Genomic DNA, 21,647 nt, shown 5'->3' with positions numbered 1-21,647 from the left:
AATATTTACAAATTACTTTCCGAATGAAATATAGAATTGTTTTTGCACAAATGCTCTTTGATCAAACCCAATGGAATTAAGGGATTTTGCACAAGTTGAATTGTGCCCATAATTATGGCTATGCCACATGTACCACATAAAACTGTGCCTACCTCAAACAGATAAACAAGCATTTGCAATGCAATGGGTCTTGCATTGGTGAAAGTTTGAGCTATTGGCGGTGCAAATGAGAACGTTTTTTATTTATGTCTTAGATCATTAAGATTACACGGCCCACTCTGTCAATGCTGATAAAACTTTAATTGGAACAACAGAAACGAGGTATGTAATATGTATACTCGTTGTTCACGTAGAACATTCACTGGCCAGAGCAAAATGTACAAATCCCACGCTGCGGATCTGCTTTTCAACGTAAGAATGCTGGCTGTTATCAACTTGCAAATGGTATAAAGTGCTCTTGTTGTGAATGCTATGCATTCGAAGCTCCGTCCCTTGCAGACGACGCGCTCGAAAGTGCAGATCACTAGCTGTGTAAATTACAGTTGGCCAGAGACGCCAAAGTAACCGTTTCTCAGGAAGCTGCCCTCAGTAGCACATATGTACGGTGGCAAGTTTACGGATGTCCCTCCATATAACTGAAACACGCCTTCTGACTAAACCAATCGGATTAAAATAGATAGCTTAGCGTTATATCTAGATTACTGTAGAACTTTTCAAATTGCATATATATATTTTTTCATTCAATCAATGTTTACACGTTGAAATCACATTGGTACATTTATCTACTTCGTAATCAGGAGGAGGAGCTGTAGCCGGGGAGAGGGAGCAAGCCTGGGCGCGTGCAGTTCCTGCTTAAACAAGCAAAAGGGAAAAAGTGTGCCACAAAAGTAATAAATGACAATAACCAGTAACAGCACATGTAAAAGGGGCAGTCCTCATGGGAGGATACACAATTCTAAAAGGAGGGACACTAAAGATATTCACCAATCAAAAGCCACCATTTCTGAAGGGCAGTAAGAGGAACCAATGAAAAAGATTGGCGTTTTTTGAAGTACACATCTTAGATACAGGGTGTCTCTTCGAGACAGCATTTGCGCTGCCTAGGCGAGACCCAAAAATGACTAAAAAGCCCCACGTGTGCCCCACAGTTGCAGCCCCTTTTCAAGGCTTCAGTGGTCACTGTTTATCTGATGAATGCTGTAGTGAGGTGTTTAACTGCACTAGTGAGATGAAACCTCTGCTCAGACTGTGATTGTGTTAGATAGAAGTGCACGATATTGAAATAATGGGATCACAGATTGTTGTTACGCCGCATAATTTGCCTCATCTCGCTGTATAATTTAGTCAACCCTGAGGCATAAATTGCTCTTCCGATTGCGGGTAATGACAGTGACCCCGATTGTGAATTATTACATGTGAAGAAATGAGAAAGCATTCAACTTCAGCCTTTCAAACATTAAGTAAAACAGCAAATGCAGGAAGAAATTGTTTCACAATTATTTTCGAGCTGTCAATAAGGTTCTAAAACAAATATTATAACAAACAGATGCAGAACTGTTACGTTAAAAACAACACACAGGTTTTTATACAAATCCATATTTAGGTGACCGCTCCTGGCACTTACAGAATCAGAGAACAAAACCAAATTGCTGGTATTTTAGCTGAGAAAGAAGGGAAACCTCGAGTCAGAGCACAGGCTGCAGAGGAGTCAGTGCTCTGCCAAGGCTGCCCGGGGGGGCCACATAGGGGACCCTCCAACAGGGTGGCCACCTTAATGCCACAGGAAGGCACTCCAGTCAGTCCGGTCGGCCGCATCACTTCCGGCCGTGGGGGAGGGGGTCAAAGGTACAAATACCTTCACCCGCCCACAAGGCAGCCTCTTGTCTGCTGCCCGTCTCGCTGTTTCCAACTCCACTCCACGACCCCTGATGCCGTTTCGTATGGCGGAGCTGCGGCTGGACCTGAACGCGGTGAGTGCATCTCCCACCCCCCCACCCCCTCTCCCCTGGCCTGATCTCCCTATTTGGGTAGTATCTGGGCAAGGCGGCCTGGCCCTTTGGTAGTCTGTCCCGAGGGGGGGGGGTGTAGGACAACCCAGCTCCGCCGGTGCGGGCCTAGCTTGGACCCGCAGGGGGCTCTGTCGGGTTTTCCTGGCACGGAATCGGGTAGTAGTGGGGGGGCCTATCCCCCCACCCCCCATTGACGAGAGTGAACACAAGAGCATATCACTGCAGGCGGGGCATTGAGGCCGTCGAGGGGACCCTCCGGCCCCCATGGGTCATTTCGCCCGGGGTGGTGGCACCAAGCGCCAGGTTTCGCTTCCCCCTCCGTGGCGATGATTTTAAGGGTCGCAACGTATTAACGGTCATGCAAAGTGCTCAGACACACGCGGGTTGAGTTTGCGCCCTTTAAATTGTTTGGATACTGAATAGAATTAATTATGCATATGCTGTACCCTTCCTACGACCGCTTCTGAGTGTCAGTGCTTTTCGGGGAGGAGGGGGCGGGGGGGGGTCAGCGAGTCCCTCGTGGCCTCCCTCCGGGGCTAATCAGTGCTTTCTGGGAGGACGGGGCAGGGGGCAGCGGGTCCCTCGTGGCCTCCCTCCGGGGTTAAGTCTCTGGCCCAGGGGCAGGGCAGTGAGTCCGGATCCAGCAATGTTTTCGATGTGCTGGGGCCTAGCGCCCGTACTGCAGGCAGGCACCACCGTGGGGGACCGAAACGTGCTGAACGAGGTAGCTACGCCGCCGGAGGTTATAACGACACAATTTTATGTTCAACTGTATTCAGCGGTCACTGGGTGCAATGTGCGTTCCTTGTGAGTTGAAGTACAGTGTGCCTTTTATCAAAGAGGCCAATGTAGTCGAGCAATGTTTAGCAGGCGGATGCATGAGCCTCAGCAGCCTAACGGCTAGTCTGCCGACTTTGGTGCTGGAAACCAGGGTTCGAGCCTCGAGGTCGCGTCCACACCCTGTGATTCTGGGCAAATCATTTCATCTCCCCGTGCCTGAAAGTGTAATGTAAATACGATGCGCATGTACAGCGCTCAAATACCTTCGGGTCGAATTCGCGCTATATAAAAGATGCAAAATGAGAGGGGTGCTTTTGATTTCTCCTTTGGTCCCAATGGCATGTTCAGAAGTAGACATTCACAAGCACGCCTCAGAGGGCACAAGGATAAAGGATAATACGGAAACAGGCGAGATGAGCATCATGACCAGCAGAGATGCAATCATTCGGACTTTGCTATGCGACCTAGCTCACAGTGGACATTTGGTATAGCTGTTTCACCTGATATGTAGAACCAACATTAGATTCCATATGCCGCATGTATGCGGTGAAAATGTAAATCCTTATCATGTAATGTGTAGTGAAATGTCCCCTAACACATATATAAAAGTAGTTCACGTTGGAAAAAGTATGAAAAACGCTATACAGATGATACGCCGAAGAGACAAGGGGGATAACTGAGGGAGACTCAGCCCTCACATGTAGAGAGATGAGTGCTTCGCAATGGGTCAGTTCAAATGTATATAATCATAATGCAAACTAAATCGCCTCTCGCTCATCAAACATTTTGACAAATTGAGAAATAGAGATCACACAATTTGCAATGGTGGGGAAGCTGGGATTTAAATAACTCTCTCTTGGTTACAAAGTATGTAACAATAAGCTACTTCCTTCCCACGAACCTAGAACCTTCGCCGGTCAATGTCCGTCAAAAAAAACAAAAAAAAAAGTCAATTTCAACATGGGAATTTTCAATACTTCTCCAAAATATCTCCGCATTTCAGAAGACATGCTGTGCTGCTGGTCAAATCACTTAATTCCCGGGCATGAATGTGCAATGTAATGCAGTGCACACGCTAGCGCGCCAATAACTTTCAGTGCTTCTGGGCAAATCAATTATTAACAGTTCCTCTGTGAAATATAATGCGGTGCGCACGCTGGCACGCTAAGACCGTTCGGTGCTTCTGGACAAATCACTTATCTCCTGTGCCTTTGGGTAGTGTAATGCAGTGCGCACGCTAGCGCGCCAACACCGTTCCGTGCTTCTGGACAAATCACTGTTCTCCTGTGCCTTTGTGCAGTGCAATGCGGTGCGCACGCTCATACCGTTCTGTGCTTCTGGACAAATCACTTATCTCCTGTGCCTTGTGCAGTGTAATGCGGTGCGCACGCTAGCGCGCCAACACCTTTCCGTGCTTCTGGACAAATCACTTATCTCCTGTGCCGCTGTGCAGGTAATGCGGTGCGCACGCTAGCACGCCAATACCGTTCGGTGCTTCTGGCCAATTCACTTATCTCCCATGCCAGGTGCAATGTAAGGCGGTGCGCAGGCTTGCGCTCCAATACCGTCAGGCGAGTCGCGGCAAATAAATTATAACGTGCATATCGGAGTTGCACTGGCTATGAGCAGAGGAGTGGTTGCTGTCAAGCAGGTTGGCCTCTGGCTGCTGGCAGCCCAGTCTGGTACGTCACAAACAGATTGTGGCAGAAGGAAGACAGGGAAGAGGGGTGCTCTGGACTAGGGGGGCAATTGTGATGCCTGATTTTGTTTGCCGGGTGCATCGGTGGGTGGGACCACAACCTTGCCACAGCATAATGGTGGTTCATACACTACCCAGGTGAACGAGATACGCTGTATTGTGCAGTTTAAAGTTTAGGAGGACACAGCTCCCTCATATACAAACCGCCGGATTTCCCCCGCTCAGCAGGCTGGTGGGGCGATTATGGAGGGAGCCAGAGGAAAGGTATTAGGGTAGTTATTTGTTCACCTAATAGTCGGGCCCTGTGAACGGTTTGACCCAGTGGTGCATTGCCGAGGAGCACAGGCATCCCGGGGGAGCCCAAGTGATTTGGCTGATAGGGGGAATCACACATTCTTCAGGCCCGTAGGGGACCATTCTTTCGCCTGGTGCTGTCCTGAGGCCATTTTATGGGGCATTGATAGCCTCATATGCTGAAAGAACTTTTCCCCTGCAAATTTGTGCTTTAGGCAGCCAAGGTGGGTCTCAGTAGGGGAGGTCGATTGATTGTATTTTCATGCCGCAGCTGGGGACTGGATCTGGTGGTGGGGCCTTGTTTGCAGGGCCTCAGTAGGGGAGGTCCTTGATTGTATCTCGTTTGCAGAGGGGGACTGGATCTGGTTTTTGGGGCCTTAGTTGCAATGTTTTGTTCCATTGGCAACTGAGGCTGAGTGGCCTTGGCTTGTTCTCATCTGGTGGTTTGGGGTCTGTGAGGAGCCCAAGAGCTATGGGTGGGGGCGGCTAGCTCTCGGTTGGCTATGCAACTGAGCTATAATGGTGGCTCGTTTCACCTTATGCAAATAGAAGCACTGATTAGCCAATAGATGGGCTTGTTTTAGGTAGTGCTCCTTTTGGTAGTAAATATAGGGATGCATTGACATGTGCTCAGTATGTTTAACGTTTCAACACCTTTGCGTTCACATACATTTACATTTGTATAATTGAGATGTAATTCTTAATGCGCGTTAGATTAACGCTATGAATGGTGATCAGTCAGGCTTTTCAGTAAGCGGAACACCTAGTAAATGCGGTGTGTGCTGGTGGCTGGTCTGAATTCCATAGTCATTGCCTAAGCAAGCTGGGTAGCCCTGCAGATTAGTTTTAACTCTTAAACAATCCTTGAAGCTTGTGCAGGGCTCCCTCGGCTCGGTTGTTGTCGTTTATATTAGCCGGGTCCTCCTGAAACTCTTCACCGCTGTGTCCGGGACCAGGTGGAAAGTGTACACATCGTCTTCAGCACCTATCCTAAGCAAAGATTTATGCTTAAGTGTTGAGGGTGATTTAATGTTCCCGGGTCCTTCAGAAGGGCTCCAGAAGGGTAGGATGACTCAGAGGCAAGGAGCACCTAGGGTAGTTTACGTGTGCTTGATCGACTATGAAGAAAGTATGCATCGCGGGGCCCTGCTCTACACTAAAGTGGGCAAAGGTCACACAAACCATAGGTGCCGAGGTCTGGACCGATGCTAAAGGCCTTGGGGTCCCAGTTCACTTCTGAAGCGGCTATGGCTTCAGATGCTGAATGGATGTCCGTTGTTATTTGTTCGATCGTTAACCGATTAGTTACTTGCGGTGTTAATCTGCGGGGGTAGAGTGTGCGGCTCCTGTTGTCTTTCCATCGTGTCGGTTTGATGCGGGATGGTTGTTATTTGGGCACAGCTGTGTGTTGGGTCTGTTCTCGTAATATTGGGGTTAGCCTGACTGTAATCTCCCTGTTTGTCACACATGGTTTTACTGCGGGGGTGTCCCCAAGCCCTGTGCCCTGAGGCACATGGGCGGCAGGGGTCTTCCTACAAGTAGATGGATTTGACCGAAGCCCCCACAGTTCACGTTCCTCACTGGGGCTCGACGTGGAAATTGAATGCCGGTTTACCGTCTTTAAAAGAATTCATGGCATGAGGCGCACATGAAACACAGAAGGGTGATAACCAGACAACTTTGAGTGACGCACTAATAGACCTATACTGGGCAGTTGATGACCCCCAGTATAGGGTCTACGGCCTGTTGGGGGAATTACAGATCACGTGTTGCTATGATGTGCTGGTTGGACGGCAGCTGCTGTAACGCTTCCCTCGCTCTGGCCCCCGTTATTGGGCAGACAACAATAAAGAATTCTTCAGATTAGTTACTCCAAACAGGTAGAGTTTATGAAGGGTTGGACAACTTGTCGACATGTTCTAGGCGCTGTGGTGACTTGTGGGCGGTTTAGAGGTATGAAGCTGCCCCTTCCCATACCTGAGACTTAAACACGGCGCTCTTACAGAATGAAGACTTGGGGGTTTTAGGTTTATGCCTAAGAAATCATAAAATGCCCCAAGTACTTAGCTTTGCATAAGAGGAGAATTTTCATACAACGGCACCTTGTTAAAATTAGGATCCGTGTAGAGCGAGCTACTGCGATATCTGACTATAGACCCATCCCCTTACTCAGGCTTATGGCTAGGTGCATGGGTAACATTTTGTTCCCTTATACAGTATTTAATTTAGTGGTTAAACAGGACTAAAGTGAGGACTCCTTTGGCAGTTTTTCCATGCCTGAACGTACGTAAGGATGAAGTAAGTGTCCCAGGTGCGCACCATGACATACTTGTGTATAGGAAGATTGTTAATAGGTTCATTTGGTCTAACAGTGGCAGGTAACAGGGGCGACTTGTACAAGAAACTAACATGAGTGGCTCAACACTGTTGGTTAGAAGGGATTTGTCAAGCGCAGAACCCAAACTAATTAGCATTATACACAGGATGGAGACTATTTAAGCGATATGCATAATAGCTGTAATGTGATGCTAAAGGGTTTGGCATGCCAAGGGAGATTTCTTCCATATTTGGAACAACACCCCTAAGTAAGCGGAGGATGCCTGATGGATTAGTTAGACCTGCTATTAGTTATTAAAAGCACCAGGACTATGAATGAGTGACATTTGTACTTAAATCATGGGTACTTCCAGGTCACATGTAGTTCATCACACATACCCCTGGACAGGACTGCCCCCCCACCCCCTTGAGCTATTGGAAGTATAACACTAAATGGGTTGGCATGCTCTTGCAGGCAGACGTTGATGGTTAGCTTCCACACATGGGTGTTCTGCTGAGTGGGGGCAGGTTAGCATGCTTCATCTTGTCTTCTCTGTCAGAGCCAGCAGACCCCAATGGGGACTACACGCTCAAATACACGTCACGTTGGAGGTAGGTCCAGGATGAAAGGTTGTGCTGAGTGAGGCTCAAATCCAAAGCGATTGTGGTATCTTTCCAAGGGGCACATCTGGTTGGGCAGTATGACATTTTAAAGTACAACCAGGGACCCCCCTCCTTTATGTCAGATCTGCTTATTTGTTGTTCCCGCAGAGTTCGGGGCAGGTTAGCTGGCCCAAACTGGTGGGTTTGATGTTTGGTCGGGTCAATTGACCGAGTACAGCCATTTTCGCTGGGTATATGTTGGCAGGTAGGAATACAAGGCAAGATTTTAGCAAAGGTGCAAAGGCAGGTAGCAGTACTTATGGGGTATGTGATGTATTTGGCAGGCCGCCAGGCAGGGGACCATGTACCTAGGTCACTTACATCAGCCAGTAATGCCCAGTGGAACCATGTGGGGGGACTGCACAGATCAGTATACTGCACAGGTTAGATGTCGGCGAATTGTGGCAGCACTACTGCAGACGGCATAGTAAACCTATACTGATTCACATTTGGGGTATGGTGGTGGTCGAACCTCTTTTCTCTGGATCACTCCCTACTTAGTTTAGCGGTGCTATTGGTACCATCATTAGCACCTGCAGCGGCTCACAGGGGTGGCATTTTAAGCTTCTTTTTATTTCGCCTGGGATGGGAGCTGGCAATCTCACTAAGCTTTGCAGCCAGAAACTTGTGAGGACAAGACGTACCTGTGAGGAGGCAACTAAGCTGTAGAACCAGCTAGGTTTCAACATAATCCTGGGATACCGCCAGTGATAAACGTAAGGCCGTGGGCGACACACAAATAGGCACTTTCTGTCAGCTGGTGCAGGTGTGTGCCATTCCCAAGAGAGTGCGGGTTGCCTTGTTAGTGCTGATATGGAGTGGATGGAGCACTTATACGGACAACTACCAGAGCACATTTTGCAGTCATAGTGAAGGTTAAATTGATTATATTGGCATGGCCAGTTGCTTCAGTTAAGCCAAGTTACCTTGGGAGTTGTCAACGAACAGTGGGACTGCAACGTTGGTGGTTAGCCGGTTGGTGGGCCTTTTTAGATATGTGTTCTAGCTCGGGCATGTCCAAGTATGGGATATGGTGCCTGAAGTCTGCCCTGTGATGCAAGTTCACAGGCAGGTGGAGCGTCGAACGGAAAGGGGCTTGGGTTCGACCGCTGGTCACAGGTTCAGATCCTGGTCGGCCCACCTAGCAGTTCAGCTTTCTGAGGTAGTTGAAACAAGTACCATTGAGTCGAGTAACAAGAACATGTGCAATTTCTCCCGCACTATAGCCTTGGCTGGCAGCTATGCAGGATGTGGAAGTGTCATCCAACTAGGGCGATATGGTCCATAAGATTGGGGAAACCCCTGGGTTAAACACAAATGGGCTACAAAGTATTAGAGAACACTTGGCACCCCCAGTATTAAATTTGAAAAAATAAAAAAATAAAAAGTATTTATACTTTGGTTCCACTCTGGTTCACACTGTCCTGTCTGCTCCCTGGTATACTAGCAGAAGTTTGGGATGGCAAGGCATCACATAGGGTGGTGACTGACGGAATGCGATGGACATACTCCGACTAGCGCTAGACACAGATAACTGAGTGAAAGAGGAAGGAAGGCAGGCTTGTTAACTCTTACTTCCACCCGCATTGGCACTTCCTGGCAGGAGTGGATTGTCAAAGGTATTGCTCTTCAGCCAGGCTATGTTAACATTGAACCAACACCTAACTATTGGTTTTAGGTCATATCAGTCTAAAATCCACAGGGAGTTTAGAAAGGATGGGGCACCTGTCCAGAAGGGGCATGCTGGCCTCCGGTCCTGTATGGGCTAAGACTTGTTTTGGCTGGACCTGGGAGAAGCCCGGTAATCAGCAGGATGTAGGTAAAGATGCCTACCTTGGTGGGGGGCCCTGAGCTGCGGAGGAGTTACAGGGCGATCCAGAGTCTGCAAGGTACAGAAGGGTACTACATGCAGCCGCACAGTAAGGGTGCTAAGCCAAGGATACCCAGGGATGTCTTAGCTTGTCCCCTGGAAGTACGACGGTGCCCCGTTAGTCCTACGGACGGTTGTGGGCCTGAGCAACCGGGGGCGGCCTGGAATGCTCCGACCCCCCTTCTGTGGGGCGTGAGTAAGTGCGTGGACTGGCGGTCCACTGATGGGAGGGGTGGCCCCTCCCAAAACTGGTAACCACCGATTGGTGACAGCCACGGTGTAATTTGGCTCATCAGGCGGGCAGGCGGCATAGGGGCGGGCCTGCCCTCAGATCGCCCGTAAGATAACACACCATGTTGGCATATTTGTTATGCAAATAAACCTGCAGCAATTTTCTCCACTAACAAGGTGTTGTGTGGTTTATTTATGTATGTTGCTGTATGGGAACTGAGTGTTGACGATATTGGCACTATGCCAAGGCTGCCCGGGGGGGCCACGTAGGGGACCCTCCAACAGGGCGGCTGCCTTAGTGCCACAGGAAGGCACACCAGTCAGCGTACTAGTGCCCCCCGTCTAGTGACCAGGGGATCGGTCGGCCGCATCACTTCCGGCCATGGGGGAGGGGGTCAAAGGTACAAATACCTTCCCCCGCCCACAAGGCAGCCTCTTGTCTGCTGCCCGTCTCACTGTTTCCCGCCCTACTGCTTACCTAGTGCCTCCTGTAGAAGGGAGACAGCCATCATTCCAGTCTCTGGTCTTCAGTGTTCCCTTCAGTGCTGTGCAGAGCTCCATAAAGTTAAAAGGGAACAGTTTATATTCTGTCCTAGGATAGTTTGCTCCAATCCAACTGTCCAGACAGATTCATAATTACCCAAGACCTTTGAAGGGAACCAGTGAACTTGATAGTGACCACACACAATCCCTCCTTCCATCAGGATCGATGTTCAAGAAAACGTTGCACTTGGCCTTCAAAACATTTTAATGGAGGGCAGGGGCAGGTGGTGTGTGAGGAGCAGGGAATGGCGGAAGGCTACAAAGAGGATGACTGTAGGCACTGACTACAACTAAGACTGATACACCCTACAACAGAAGGTGTTTCACACACACCGAGGCCCCCATCGCCGCACATGGGAACCTTACCTCCTATGGTCCCAAGCACTGCATCCTAGAGACCTGGGCCTGAAGGTACCTGAGCCTGACAGCACCGTGAGGCCCTGTTATTTGTAATACAGCGCTGTACAGATCTGTGCCACAACATGCATGCTACACATACATACAGATGGAGCCCAGATATGACAAGCTACACAGAGTCAGAAGGTAGTATCAGTCACTCTCCAATCTGAGTTTGAGGAAACATCTACCCCACTACTATACTCCGCTGTCACAAACATTTAGTAGTGTCATGGGAGGGATCCACCCGAGTTAAAAGCAAGACCTCTCTGGGTGGACCTAAATCCGGGACCCTGCTGGAGAGGAAGGAAGACTCCAGATGTAAGGCTCTTGTCAGGTACTCGTGGTCCGGGCCTCCTGCGCAAGAAGATATCCCGGGCCAGGATAGTAAAACGGAAGCAGTTTGTCACAGGTATCCTATACCAAAACCTTTGACCCTACTGTTTACGCTCTCAATGTGACTGCTGACACCCTGCCATACACCCTGCATGGGGTCGATGCCTGCTCTCCTGGTCTGGCTGCCTGTTCCTTGTTGCAGACTCTGCATCAGCATGTTGACTGCTCTCCCACTAATCCTGCCTGTTCCCAGTTGCAGCCATGCACGATGTTGGTGCCTGTTCTCTGTTGCAGACCCGGTAAAGGGCTGGTGTCTTCTCTCGTTCTAGCAGCTTGCTTGTCACAGACCCCTTTATGAGCGTGTTGCCTGTTTTCTGTTGCAGACCCCGTAAGGCTGGTGTCTGATTCCTTGTTCTGACCTTGGAAAGGGCAGGAACCTGCTCTGTTGCAGACTCTCTCTGACGGCAACTGCCTGACTCCTTTCATAGGCCATGAAAGGGCTTGAAGTCTGCTCTCTCTGGGTGCCTCTTTCTTGCGTCTACTCTGTATGGTGTCTGCTGTCTGTTTTTTCTCACAGACCCTGTATGAGGCTGGCACCTGCTGTCTTGCTGTGACTGTCTGTTCTCAGTTGGAGATCCTGTAGGAGTCTGGTACCCGCTCTCAATATGTATGTTCTTTGTCACCGACCCTGTAGGAGGCTGGTACCCGCTCCCTTTCTGTGTCTGTGACAGACTGTGTCAACATTTGGTGCCCACTCTCTTGTTTTTGGTTGTGTTCTCTCTGTTGCCAACTCCTATATGGGGTTGGTGCCTGCACTCTTCCTGTGTCTGTTTACTGTCACAAACTGTGATCATTTCTTTGGTTGTCTGTTCTTTCACAGACCCTACATGTGGCCAGCACCTGTATAGGACAAGGTCTTAATATGGTTAATCCGTTGAGGGGGTCTAGATTTAACATATTTAAGAACAATATGGATATGTGTGGCCAGAATTTACAATCTTCATTTCTGTTACTGGTACTGGCAGTCTTAATATATATAGGCAGTACCTACAGCATGGATACCGAGTGTAAACCGAGGGGATTTTATTTATTTATTTATTTTGAAGGTTTTATAGAGCGAACAAGATCCTTGCAGATATCAGAGCGCTTTACATTAAATCAGGTTAATTATACAAACAGATAAATGCAGGTAAGTCCCGTGTACATAACAACTCGTGCAAAGGGAAGCAGTAGCGTACAAAACAAAACATATCCGTTGAATCCGGTCAAGGTCAGATAAATTGAAAAAAGTATCTAGTTGGACCCATTAACATAGTATGGATTACTAGGAAGGGTACGATTGATCTCTGAATCAATCAACAAAGCTTTATTTCGACACGTGATGTCATAAAAGCACAAGACACATAAAAACAATTACAAATTCATTATTTTTAAAACATGTCGTAAGAAAAATCCAAATTAAAATATGCAATAAATATCTAAAAAGTGTATTAGATTTCACAGCTTTGGAGATTAAAAACAGTAATTTAAAAGATTTAATTAAAACTGATAGATTTTTGCCTGATTAGCCATGCCCAACCTAGAAATTTGGCCACTCCACAGACTAAGGTGGTGTTGGTGGTGGTTTTAAGGATTCGCATGGCGACAATGTGATCCCTTGTTCCTAAGAGTAAACAGGCGGGTCTAAGCCATTTCGTCCTAGGTAATAGATAGGCTGGGCATGCAAAGAAGAAATGGGAGACGTTTTCAGTGGCACCAGGACAGAATGGACAGTCAGGGATGGTCTTGTGGGGGGGTTTCCACTTACTAGTATGGTTACGTAATGGGAGCGTCCCGAACCTAAACTGAATAAAGAGCGACCTGTCCCTGGGCTTAGTGATGAAGTCGAGGTATGGTTCTAAGAGGATAGTTGATTTGTGTTGATAAAAAACATCTGTCAGCCTTCCAATATTGGGATCTCTTTGTTCCGAAGCATCCACCCAAGCCCAAAGGGCTCGCTTAACTTCGATCTTCGATAATGGTGCCCCCGCTGGCCAAACAGTTGTAAGGCCGGTTGCGATCAGAAGTTTTTTTGTGTTTGCGAGCCACTCAATTTTATGGGCACCTTGCATGTTCATAACCTCCCTGAGCCCTTCAGCATAGTTAGAGAGCTCAGGGGTTCGCCACAGCCGCGCCCAATATAGCAGAGGGCGAAGGGTGGCTAGATCCCTAATTGAGCGCCTACCAAAATCGCTAAGGAGTGGTTTAGTCGGAGTGCCCCTGGGGAGTGATACAAGTTCCCTAAAGAACTTATTTTCGCTGGTCACCAGTGAGTCAACACAGCTGTAGCCCCATAGTTCGGCGCCATAAAGTGCGCTACCCACCGCCTTTGCAGCATAGATGTTTAGTACTGGGGTAATAGGTTTAGAGGTAGAGGCCCGGAATTCCTTTCCCAAGGCACCAATTACTCTTTTAAGATTAAGTGCCATTTTATCTATATGAGGCTGCCATCTGAGCCTGTCGGAGATTCTGATTCCCAGATAATCAAACTCTCCGACGCGCTCAAGAGGTTTCCCTTCTAGGGTCAGAATAGAACCAGAAGATTTTGAGGGATTGAAATAGAGGAGTTTAGTCTTGGCGGTGTTGATGACGAGGCCTCTTTGCTCACAGAACAGAGAGAAGCGCTGTAACAACTTCTGTAAACCAGACGGAGCTTTTGATATTAGCAAAGTGTCGTCTGCGAAAAGAAGTGCGGGAACTTTATCACCCGCCAGGGCGGGAACGTCCGCTTCGACTTCAAGCAGAAAAGAGACCACGCCATTCACAAATAGTGTGAAAAGTGTTGGTGCCATGACACACCCTTGTCGAACCCCTCTATTCACTGGAATTTTTTTAGTTTTCTGGCCCTGTGTCCCCCATCTAATGCAGGCAAAGTTCTCTTCATGCATTCGGATGAGGAGTTTCAAGATGTAGGAAGGGATGCCCAACTCCTCCAAAATCGACCACAGACGATCGCGGGGGACCAAATCGAAGGCGGTTTTAAGGTCAATGAACGCAAGGTATAAAGCACCCTTGCCAATGGTGACCGTCTTCCAGTAAAGAAGCATTAACCTGAATGCTTGGTCAATGGTGCTGGTGCAGGCCCTAAAACCCGCCTGGAACTTGGTTAGAATCCCTTTCTCGTCCACCCAGGAATGTATCCTCTCCAGAAGTACCCTGCCGACCAGCTTCTGGCCAGAATCGATTAAGCTAATTGGGCGATAATTCGCCGGGTCTCCCCTTAAACCCTTCTTGAAGATGGGGATTACTTCTGCACCCTTCCATGACTCCGGCACCGGGGATCCGCTCAATAGACTGTTGATATAAATAGTAAAGAACGCAGCCCAGCCTATTGGATTCGCTTTGAAAAGGTCTCCCGGAATGCCGTCAGGACCTGGTGCCTTGGCAGATACAATCTTGTCAATTGCAATTTGAACCTCCTTCTCCTCAACACTTGGGAACAAGATATGATCATGGAATTTTACTGCAGACCCTGGGCTGGTTGGCTGGTCTACCACAACCTCAGGACCTGCGTACAGGTTCTTGAAGTGGTTAAACCATTCCCCATCCGTGATGTGGTTAGGGATTTGCGCCTGGGCACAGCTGGATGATCTTCTCATGATGGACCAAAAAAGCTCGCCATTTTTTGCATGGCTCGCTAATTTCAGTGAAACCCATCGCTGTTCTTCCCAGGCTTTTTTGGCAGATGCGAGGGCTTGCCTATAAAGCAACCTCGCTTGCCTAACCTCACCGGGATTATTGGATTTGATTGCAGAAATTAGGCGATTTTTCTTAGTTCTGCAATCTTTATTGAACCAATCATTCTCTCTTTCAACTCTGGAGTTAGGTTTTTTCCTGCGGTCAATAAACAATGCCCCAATTGCATTCATAGAATCCACATAGACTTTAGTATAGCTAGAGTTGTCCTCGGATAGTGAAGAAAGCCTGGTGGTGTAGTCAGCGAGGATGTTCTCCAACGCAAGAAGTTTAGTGTCGCTAAGGGCAATTTTGGACCATTTAAGGGATCTACCACAGTTGGAAGGCTCAAGCTTCTTGGTCAATAGCTGTGTACCTGGTAGAGGGGAAATAGCCTGTCTATGCCAGACTTCACGCATGGTGAGGGACAGGGGGTTATGGTCGCTGGATGTTGATGGTATTACAACCATATCAACGACAAATTTCCATCCCCTCCTGTCAATTAGGATGTAATCTATTCTACTTTTACTGCCTACTCTGTTGAAAGTATTAGCGCCCACTAGATCAGAAGGGGTGCGCCCATTGACAGCTCTTAGACCGAATTCCAACGCTATGGCATTCATTTGAATTACAGCAGGAGTCCATCTTTTAACGGGGTTCAAGGAGAGAAAAGGGATATTCCATCTAGTGTCCTCGTCATGTGCGCCCAATAAATCTTCTGCGGCAAGTGGTTCAAAAGAACAATTGAAATCACCGGCGACAAGAAGATAAGAGTTCGAGGTGCATGCAGAGAGTATCTCTGAAAGGGCTGTAATGGTAAGCGACTTAGCACCCCCTTGAGTGCCACGAGAATAAACATTAAGAAGTTCCCAGGGTGGACTGTTCTGAGTGTCTTTGATAGTGAGTCTCATTATATCAGGCGTGGAGCGACCGTCAATGGTGACCGTCAGGTTGAGATCCGCCTTGATCCAAACCATGAGGCCCCCGGAGGGGCACCCACAGCCTGACGAGATAGCTGGTATAAAAAAGCAACAGAACCCCGATTTATATATTGGATCGACACTCCAGGTTTCCTGGAAGATACATATATCGTGTTCTTCTATGAATGCGTTCCAGTCAGGGAGGTCTAGCTTGTTGCGTAAACCAGCTATGTTCCAAGAGACAATCTTGAGAAGACTAGGTGTAAACACCCCGGGAGTTGAAGCACTTGAAGGATAAATTTGAGGGGGGTCAGGACTAATAATGGACCTCGTCGGGCTCGTTAACATGATTGATAAATTCGACCCCAAATGTTCAGTCACTGGAGTGGGCTCTAGGGGACAACTTACTGAGAGAAGCGGAGGAGAGGCTGGGGTAACTTTACTATCCTCCAGTCAATCGACAGCTTCAAGACTGCTAAAACGATTTACTGTAGGAATAAAGTCTAAGGGTGGCAGATGTATAGGCCGACTCCCCAGTGGAGGGCCTCTCCCTTTTCCATGTACAACTGTCCAAGGTTCTGTGAAATGACCAGGGGGATAAAAATAGGTTAAGGGGAGAGTTGAAATACATGATCCTATGGTGGTCGACCTCCAGTTGCAAATATACTCAACTGTTTTGGTGTCCTTGAAGTTAATTAGGATGCAATCCCCCTTTATGTTTTTGGCTAAATGGCCTACCCATGGAACCCGTCGTACCATAAGAATTTTGGCGCTGATGTGCGGAGGTAATGGTCTATTTGTGTTGAGCCAGTACACAACCCTATTCCTTAGGGTTGCGGGTGACTCAAGTGCATTACTCTCCAATTAGGGCACTCCTGCCAAGATTACAACATATGGGGCTGTTTCAGGAGGTAAGTTGGGAGTATTAGCCATAGTTATAGACTCTGATGTTGAGGGCCTAGCAACCTCTTTTGAATCTGTTTTACTGGACAAGATGGGGTTCCTTGGGTTGCCTGCTCTGATGGGGATGTTTGGTTTAATTAAGGGATGGCTTTCGGTTAGGGCTGGTGGTAAAGGTTTAGGGGCCAACGGGACTTTCTTAGCTCTAGGGTTGGCGGATGGGTTTGGGGCCTCTGGACTAGGAATGGTGCTTGGTGCAATGGACAGACCCCCTAGGATGCTATCGATCCTGGCTAGATGTTTTTCGATTTTGAGTAATCTGTCCTGCACGGGACAAAGAGAGGACCTAATTAAATCCCGTATGTCATGCAAGCGCAATGGGTCAGGGGTCCCTCCCTTGGCCACTACGCTTTGCCCATCTCCCTCCTCCTGGCTCATTATCCTTATTGATGTTAAAATAGATTGGGGGACAGAGTCATCCAGTGGGGCCCCCTGTAAGGGTTGCTCGGTGATGTCAGGGGTTTTATTCGTTTTTCCCATTTGATTTGGCACCTTATGTTTGCTTTTGGATTGTTTGCCCTTTCTGCCAATATTGGGCGGGCGCCCTTGTTTTGTTTTGGGAATAGCCCCCAAGTTACGCTCCCGAAGCTGCCTGGTGCTACACTCCGGGGCTGTGCTAGGGGCAGACGGCAGTGGGCAAGGAGACAATAACAAGGAGTCGAGGACCAAAGACTGGTCCTCCACTAAAGTATCAGCAACCGTTCCGCTAGCTGGCAGCTCCTGGGCTGATGGATCTGTGTCAGATCTGGCTGAGCTTGTGGGGGATAAAGTTTGACGTGCTGGAGACCGAGCATTAACAAGGTATCCCAGGGAGGACCTTCTGGCGGCTGCCAGATCCTGGGAGACGCGGCGCTCCAGAAGCATTATTTCTTGATCAATGACACAATTAACTTTAGTAACAAATTGGTCCATTGTCCCCGTGAAATGAGCATTTGCCGCCCTGGCTTTGCTGTCCTTCGGTGGCATAATAATGGCCAATAGAACGAGCTGCAAGGTGGGCTGGTACAACAAGAGCAAAAATAATAATTAAATAAATGATCAATTTCACATGACACTGTTGTATGCAAGGCGCCTGTGGAGAAAGATGGGGCAACAGTACCTTAGATGAAGTGGTGTGCGGGAAACGTTAGAGGGGTTGCCCAGCCCAGTCCGTTCCAGATAGTGACGGGCAAGGACGGGCCCGCCCTTGGCCCGGGCTTCGCCCGGGCGCTGCCCGCGCGCGTCCCGCGCTGCGTGAGGTCCCTGTTGGTTTTAAAGACCTCCGGCGCCCCTGGATGATGCAAGCGGATGGCGCCTCGCTGGGAGCTCTGGGGGATGTAGTCCCTTCAGTGCCCGGCGCCGTTTCCCGCGCAACTGGAGCGAGAGACCCTGCTGCTAAAGTCCGTTCCCCTCACGGTGGTGTCTTCTGGTGAGGTAGGGTAGTGGTGGCAAAAGAGAGTAATATTGCTGCATTCAAGCGTCCCGCGCTGCGTGAGGTCCCTGTTGGTTTTAAAGACCTCCGGCGCCCCTGGATGATGCAAGCGGATGGCGCCTCGCTGGGAGCTCTGGGGGATGTAGTCCCTTCAGTGCCCGGCGCCGTTTCCCGCGCAACTGGAGCGAGAGACCCTGCTGCTAAAGTCCGTTCCCCTCACGGTGGTGTCTTCTGGTGAGGTAGGGTAGTGGTGGCAAAAGAGAGTAATATTGCTGCATTCAAGCGTCCCGCGCTGCGTGAGGTCCCTGTTGGTTTTAAAGACCTCCGGCGCCCCTGGATGATGCAAGCGGATGGCGCCTCGCTGGGAGCTCTGGGGGATGTAGTCCCTTCAGTGCCCGGCGCCGTTTCCCGCGCAACTGGAGCGAGAGACCCTGCTGCTAAAGTCCGTTCCCCTCACGGTGGTGTCTTCTGGTGAGGTAGGGTAGTGGTGGCAAAAGAGAGTAATATTGCTGCATTCAGATCTCTGAATCTCTTTAGTCTATGATCAGGTGAATTTTGCCATGAGAATCGCTTTTACTTCCTTTTTGAAAGATGCGGTAGAGGCATTCAGTCTGGTTTCTTGGGGAAGTGTATTCCATATCCTGGGTGCCATCCCAGAGAAGAATCGTTTATAAGTTTTTTTTCTTGTTGAGTCTTTGAGGTTTCAGTAGTAGGTTCTCTGCACTTCTTGAAGATCTTGTCCCCCCAAAGATCGTCAACTTCTGTGCGAGGTAGCTGGTTGCATTGTGATGTATAGCCTTATGCATCATGCAGGCTATTTTTAGGTAAATTCTGGCTTCAAGCGGTAACCAATTCAAGGGTTTTAAGTCTGGGGAAATATGGGAACTTCTTTTCGAGCCAGTGATGAGTCTCGCTGCTGGCATGGCCCCTGGGAAGATGCAATTGTTGGGGAAGGTCAAGGGTGGGCTGTCGGGTCAGGAAAGTGCTCCTTGAAGAGATGGGTCTTCAACATTATCCTAAATTGGGGAGAGTTGGAGCTGATGTCATATCGAAAGGGAAGCTGTTCCAGATCCTGGGAGCATGAATGGAGAAGGCTTGCCTTCTGGGTTTATCTTCTTACAATTTTTTGTCTTGAGTCTGATGATATCCACGCTTCTGGTCTGATATTGTTCCTTGAACGTGTATAGTTTTTTTGCCAGGTAAGCTGAGGTCTTGTTGTTGAGTGCTTTATGCGATGCAGCTGGTTATGCAGCTGACATGGGCTGGAAGGAACAGTTAGTGTAGGCCTTTTTTTTTGTTTGTATTTTACACCCACGTAAGGATTTAAATACAGCGATATTTAGTAAGCAAGAGCAGCAGAGCTGCACATAGTAAATACAGTGCTACTTGACAATAAATAAACACCTAATATTTTAGGACAGACTTAACCGGTGAGTTTCATCTAAACATTCCATTGAAATAAAAAAATAAAAACATTAGGTTTCATACAGCAATATTAAGCTGGGAGAAGCAGCAGAATTTTACATAATAGATAAAGTGCTACGTGTCAATAAATTACACAGAATATCCGGATACAATTTCAACCAGTAACCTCCATCTGAATACATCACTAAACCTTTTTTATATTAGAAAGCAGACTACACAAGAAACCCACTGGCAAAGCGAATGACTTTGTCAATATTTGTTTTGCAGCTCTAAGGATTTTAACCCAGGGCTTTTTAACCCGGTGCCTTCTAACCCAGGGTCTTTGTTGAGAATTGGGCATTGTCAGCGAGAGTGAGCAGTTTGATTCGGTGCTCTGCTTCTTTCTTCACGGACTACAACCCCGGGACTGCGAGGACCAGCATTCTCAGCACAGTCACAGCTGGTGCCTCTTCCCGGGGACACGCCTCCTGACTCACCCCCATAAACTGCAACCCTTCCGGATGACCACGGCATTTTGCAGCTCTAAGGATTTTAACCCAGGGCTTTTTAACCCGGGGCCTTCTAACCTAGGGCCTTTCTTGAGAATTGGGCATTGTCAGCGACAGTGAGCAGTTTGATTTGGTGCTCTGCTTCTTTCTTCACGGACTACAACCCCGGGACTGCGAGGACCAGCATTCTCAGCACAGTCACAGCTGGTGCCTCTTCCCGGGGACACGCCTCCTGACTCACGCCCATAAACTGCAGCCCACTCTACGCAACGCGGGCAGACGCCGGGCTAAGCCCGGGCCAAGGGCAGGCCCGTTTGAGCCCGTTCGAGAATGGAAGAGACCGGACCGGGCCCCCCCCTACCGCCTACCACAGCCGAGTAAGTGTTAACTGTGGTAGTTTTGTGTAAGTGACATATGGCGACACGGGAGTTAAGGAGTAAGGCTGTGGGGTCTAGGGGACATTTAACTGGAACATTAGATAACTTTATCACAAGGGCTAATTCGGTTATTGACCAAGGGATAACCCTCATGGAGCGCAGGGTTTCACAAGACTTGGTTATGGCTAAACGCTCTTCTTTGGGCAATCTGGCTAACGCACGGACACCGAATCGTGATGACCCCAGCACCACAAACGATGTGACTGTGACCTTACCTATCCTGTCCCCCCTCAGGAGGTTGTGCAGACCTTGTTTGCTATGAGCCCTCACATAATACCTGCTCTGGCAAGCCCTGATGCTCGGGTTCTCAACAAGGTCAATCTAACAGAAAAATCACCAGTTCGCCTCCGCAGAGAAAGTCACGAGGGTGCTAAACCCAAGAAACACTGTGCAGTTGTCTCCGGTGCTAATAGAAAGTCTAAATCTGTAAAGGGACAGAGTGGTATTGTCTCCACAAATGATCCTAAGGGGTGTACTACTGTAAATGACTCGCTTAGTTATTGCCCTCCAGAACTGATGACTAAGGACCGAGGGCAATCTGATAAGGTTCAGCACAGAGACGCTAATAGGTTGATAGAGGATCCCACATTAACCAAGTTGGGTGCTCTTCTAAAAACCACGCTCGCCCTGCTAGCAGAAAGGCTCGGGCGCATGGAACAGCAGCTTTCTAGGCTTGAGCAGTATTTGGGGGATAATTTTCATAATGCAAGGCCATATGGGCCAAATCAGGCCACTGCTCAAGCTAACCATGACACAACTGGGATCCCAGATCAAAATATTACAGCTTCTATAGGTCCCGCTAGCTCAAAGGTTAATAATGTTCACCAATGTAGCTTACCTATTGCCACTCCTGGAGACAAGGCCACTCTGAGCAAGGCGGAGACTGTCTTTGTTCCCCACCCATCAGGCAGCACTCAGCCTTCTTTGGCTGAGCTCCCGCTGAGGGAAGTTAGGATTGATCTTCCACCGGAAACCAGTCCATATTTAGTAGTTATGACTGGTATTCCTGAAATTAGTAATGCAGCCCAGGAATCGTACCAGTCTTTGAAAAACAAAGTGTCTCACTAGCTTAATACTAATAGACCCTTATTGAGCCATATTACCAGTGAGATACTAATGGTGCGTAGGCTTTCCTGGGTGGGTTGTTCACCTAAA

At 48.6% G+C, this 21,647-nt stretch overlaps 1 long non-coding RNA gene across 9 annotated transcripts in view; it reads left to right on the top strand.

Moving 5' to 3' along the window:
• The first annotated feature begins 1,855 nt into the window (after positions 1-1,855).
• Positions 1,856-21,647, top strand: part of LOC146870241 (uncharacterized) — a 279,741-nt gene continuing 259,949 nt past the window's right edge. For all 9 annotated transcript variants that reach the window (XR_014970083.1, XR_014970069.1, XR_014970070.1 and 6 more), the window contains exon 1: positions 1,856-1,970. This is a non-coding gene — a long non-coding RNA (uncharacterized LOC146870241). The remainder of the gene's footprint in view (positions 1,971-21,647) is intronic.

This window comes from Triturus cristatus, chromosome 1_1 (genome assembly GCF_964204655.1).
Source record: "Triturus cristatus chromosome 1_1, aTriCri1.1, whole genome shotgun sequence".
NCBI classification, from domain to species: domain Eukaryota; kingdom Metazoa; phylum Chordata; class Amphibia; order Caudata; family Salamandridae; genus Triturus; species Triturus cristatus.
This window is presented reverse-complemented; position numbering and strand designations above follow the sequence as displayed.